This window comes from Dermacentor variabilis, chromosome 3, assembly GCF_050947875.1.
Source record: "Dermacentor variabilis isolate Ectoservices chromosome 3, ASM5094787v1, whole genome shotgun sequence".
Taxonomy (NCBI): domain Eukaryota; kingdom Metazoa; phylum Arthropoda; class Arachnida; order Ixodida; family Ixodidae; genus Dermacentor; species Dermacentor variabilis.
The window spans coordinates 234,621,936-234,626,676 of record NC_134570.1 but is presented as its reverse complement, the minus strand read 5'-3'; the positions used below and the strand labels follow the sequence as shown (position 1 = coordinate 234,626,676).

The following is a 4,741-nucleotide window of genomic DNA, read 5'->3' as shown; positions in this document are numbered from 1 at the left end:
AGCTTCCGTAAATGAATAGTAGTCTAGTCACCGATTCAGAGCATTTGTTTGTTTGCATTTTTGTGTGTCCTGGCAGAGCACATACCCCAGACCCTGGGATTTTAGTTTATACTTTTGCTAAGTCCAATAGGGAATAATACATTTTGTCAGTATGCCTTTGTAGCTTTATTATGCAACCATGCACGGCTAGTGCCAGCAGTGCCACTCTGTAGTAGTAAAAACACAGTAATGTGTTTGCCAATATTCATGTGAATTGCTGCTATACTTTCAAACAAATGCTCCCGTGTGCTTACAACAGACCGGTATATAATTGACTGTGTGTTGGAGATGTCTGTGCTAATACTTCAAATGTTTTTCTGGTGCAATATTTTTGTCTCTTTAAACATATTTACAAACGTCTCACAGCTGGGTACGAGTGGTGGCCCTGACTTTCATTTGTATTGTGTTTCAATGTTCATCTAAATTTCCATACAAGAGTTTCTGTATTGTGCCTCCACAGGAATGTCGGTATTGTGACACTTTACAATAAAAACTTCTACAGAAACATGCATGTCATTCAGGCTCTGGATTATCAACACTCCTCGGCAGTAATGTTGTGCTAGATATCTAGTTTAGTTTCACAGTTTAGTGTCAATATGACTGTCGTACAATTACTGTACCTTGAAAGATGCACGACATTTTTTTCATTTGCAGTAATTGACATGGCTTTTGAGAAGCTTCCACTCTCAGCTCACGTGCAGGTACCAACGTATGTGAATTTAAAATGAACCACAGAAAATCGTAATTTTTAAAATGTATTTGTATTTACCATCCATCACATCACGTGCCAACTTATTATACAAAAAAACACCATGCCAGTGCCGCTACAGCTGCTGCTATGCTGCATTCCCCATAAGCCAACGTGTATGCGCCATTATCACCTGCAGCTTAAACATTGAAGAAAAGGTTGGCTTAGCCACTGAGAGAACGACCTAAGTGCTCTTTTGGAACCATTACAACTAAGCATGCATAGTAGACAAACATTCAGTGATGTCAGCCTCAGCCCAGCATATTCAAAAGGCTGCTTTTTCGCCCAACAAATTTATCAAAATGAGCATTCAAACTAACTCTGTGTCTGGATTACTTGGCTCAATAATGGGTGGCTGAAGGTTCGCAAGAATGCAGCACATCCGCATTATGTCACTCATGTGGGGAATCAGATCAATAGGCACCCTTGAATTCACTATGCCAAACATTTTCAGTCTCTGTATAGCTCTTTCAACATGTATACGCACTTGTGCGACATGATAGGTTTGCTCCAGCTCTTCATGGGTGAATTGAACATTTCCTTTCGAAAATGGTGGTAGCACAATAATTCCCTTATGGCTTTCAGTGGGTGCTTTAATTCCAGGGAAACCCTTGTCCGCTAAAATAACATCTCCTGGTTCTATGCGATCAAGAAACCCTGACTCCAGTGTAATGTGAGCGTCTGAGGTGCGGCCACCATACGCCTGTGACACAAAGGTGACTGTTCCATTTGGCAATATACCTATCAAAAACTTCAACGTGTAGCCACCTTTGCAATGCGAAAACAGGGCACGTTTCTGTTCTGTGGTGGGTGGTTCTTCTGTGCGAAGCTCTGTGCAATCAATTATGTAGCGGCAGCGTGGGAAGTGCAGCTTAAAACATGTGGGCATCGTGGCTTGTACTGCTCCAAGCGATGGCTCCGGTATCCATTTCTGCATTGCATTTAACAGATTAGTTAATACAAAGTAGAATATGCGGCTAACTGTCGTGCGATGAAGGCCAAAAAGCACTGCAATGCTGGCGAATGAAACGCCCAGCTTCATTTTCATCAGGAATATGGACAACTTCTGGAAAATCGGCACGTCCACTTCTCTCACAACAATGGGTGAAAGCACAGACAATAACAGAGAAAAGACGTTTGCGCTAACACCACACAGTTCACGAAAGGCATCCTTTCTCTGGATCAGAGAATTGTAGCCAAGAAATGCACAGCTGCGCTCGTTCGGTCCGATAGCTGTCGATCTCACAGAGGCACTTGCTTGTACACCTTTCTCAACAATGCTGGTATGGCAAACTTGTGTAGATGCGGCGCCTTCTGCTGTCACAGAGAGGAACAGAGTGCAAACACCTCCGTTAAAGTCTGCATCTGTCTGGGTCATCTGAAAAGTTGTAGAAAAGCATCTCGTCAAGCTTTGTTTTAAGTGCTTGGGAAGAACTTGAACGCATTGAAATGTTGCGTTAATCTCAAGCAAAAGAATAATGTCTTGGTTGACAGGAATAATTGAGTGATGAGATATTAGTTAAGTGGAGTCGCGATCGAATACATGTTCCCTGCCATTAGGACCACTTATGATCATTGGTGCATGAAATGAAATGCCTCGAAACACTGCTTGAATTGAGACACAACACAGTGCTTCCAGTAAACTGGGGTGTGGCCTGAGGGTGGTACATCAGGGCAAGTGTCACTCCCAAATATTTTTTTTTCTGTTTACTTTGGGACACCGAGCACGAGAGGTAAACATCTGTCTACCCAGCACCTATTCCGTGTCAAGGGCGTGCCTCGTCCAAAATTTCTGGCTCGGCCACTGACGCAAACGAAACACGCCTGAAGGCTAGTCTCTCGTGATAATAATAAACATATAACACGTCTGCTCACCACGGATGCGGATGTGCCCGTTTCTTCCGGTAATGCAATGATTTCGTCGGCGAAGTCAGTCGAGGAGTTCTCTGCAGTCGCCGTGATTGCACTCTTGGATGTCGGCGCTTGAAGCACTGCGCGACGTCGCTGAACCCTATAAAAAAAACAGCTGTAAGCTCGCTTAATGAATACTGCAATACATTTTCAGTTTTCATGGAGGCGCAACAATTTCTTTGAACTATCGGTTCAGCCGCGCTTCAAAGTCGTAAAGAACTGTAGCATCGCAGCAATTTTTTTCACAGCCTATTCTAACCACTTCACGGATAACCTTTCTATTAATAACACTCACCTCTTATATCTGTCGAGCTTTGATGCCGGTAGTACTGCATCACTTCTTTTGTAACACGGCGGAAACACAGTTGGCACATAGGCGGGATGGCCGGCAATCGTGCTCGCTTTGTTACCGACAAAGTGAGCGCTGCAGATGACTGTCCTGCGTTGCACTGGCTGCCACAAATCTCCATTCGGGCTAAAAATAATAAAAGAAAACAAGGGAACCAACAATGTGTTAATATTACCTTGAGAGAAAGCGATAGAAACCGCGCGAAGACATGACGCGCTTGCTTACCGGGTGCGCCGAACGGCAGCGATCCAACGTTGTCGCCGATCAGCCTCGTACGATTTCCAAGGAAAGTGATAAAACTGCACCTTCGGCAGTTTTCCTGCCGTGTTCTTGTAGCTGTTATGACATCCGCACACGCAACAGTAGATAGAGGTCGACTGTTTTCGCCGTGTACACACGCTTGCGTTGCTAGGGGCCATCGTCCACCTGCTGCGGCTAGGCGCGGCTGTGCGGATGGAACAGGGACATTTCGCCAGCCGCCGCCGCAGTGGCGCTGCAGGTCTGATTTGAAACAGCAGCGCTCGAGGCCTATAGCGCAACGATAGCGGCGAACACGCTCGGCGATCGTCGAAAATCTGATCAGTGGGTCAAGCGCGTCGGCTTTTATGCAGCAGTCATCGAATGTTCCAGACTAATCGTTGGGACCCGCATGCCTTCTACAAAGTTCTACACCATTCGCGTCAAGCGATGAAATCAGATAACACAAGGTTCGGCGACAACAGACAGCCGGGTAGAAGCATCGATAACTTTCCAGAAACGTCGGATACATGCAGGCGCGTCCCTCGCTGTGCGATTACATTTGTTAAGCGGCGAAACGTGGTCGCCCGATAAAGATAAGTACACGTGTCAATATATTTACTTAGTAGTAACCTCTTTCATATTCAGAAACAACCCAAGCAGTCCATAATCATGAAAATGTGAGCTGGCTTTTTTTACGACACTTCTGTGAAAGCAGTGTGGTGCATCACATGCAGAAAACTGGTAATTCCAGCTAAATCTCCTGTATAGCTCTACGTGCTTCCATTATTTTTTAAAAAATCCAGACTTGCAGAATATTCCAGCTGTGAATTTTTTAGCGCAGCCCAAAAAGCACGTAGCTGTTAGTCAAGCAATTTCATCTCATACACACTTGGCGCAATAGGCAGTTGGCTGAAAATTTGTTTGTTCAGGTGTCTTTACCTGAACACCCTTCACTAGTTTTACAAAGGAAGAAAAACAATTACTGCAGTAAGGTGTCACGAGGCAGGCCGACGAAACAAACGTGAGATGCGCTGCGCACGTTGCGTTGTTGCTACGCAGCTAGCACGCACGTGGACAGCGAACGGCAAGATCGGCCGGATTGGATTTGAATTTGACTGGCGATAACTTGCGTCAATCCAGTTCGCTGCAGCGGCGGCGTCGGGAAATACAGAAAATTGGCCCGAACATCTGCTTCTCCGCAATGCACGGTTGCTTGGCTACCATGTGATGACGTTCTGCCAATAGAGGCGGTAGCGGCGTGATAAAACAGACGCGCAACTCTGCTACCTGCGGTAGCACATACAGTAACTCTACAGCCCATGTTCTTACAGCGCCATCTCGTGCTATCTACATGAAGCGCCTCAGCGGCGAGGGCTTCCTGAACACACTGCCCCTATTCTAGTACACTGTAGTTCTGCACCATAGAGTTTCCTACAAAAAATTATTGTAGGAAA

At 45.5% G+C, this 4,741-nt stretch overlaps 1 long non-coding RNA gene across 1 annotated transcript; it reads right to left on the bottom strand.

The window, feature by feature from the left end:
* Positions 1-770: 770 nt before the first annotated feature.
* On the bottom strand, positions 771-3,486 carry LOC142576735 (uncharacterized). The gene is made up of 4 exons (XR_012826949.1): positions 3,273-3,486; positions 2,994-3,173; positions 2,663-2,798; positions 771-2,165 (listed from the first exon to the last, which is right to left on the bottom strand). It is a non-coding gene; the product is annotated as an uncharacterized LOC142576735 (long non-coding RNA).
* Between the last annotated feature and the right edge of the window lie 1,255 nt (positions 3,487-4,741).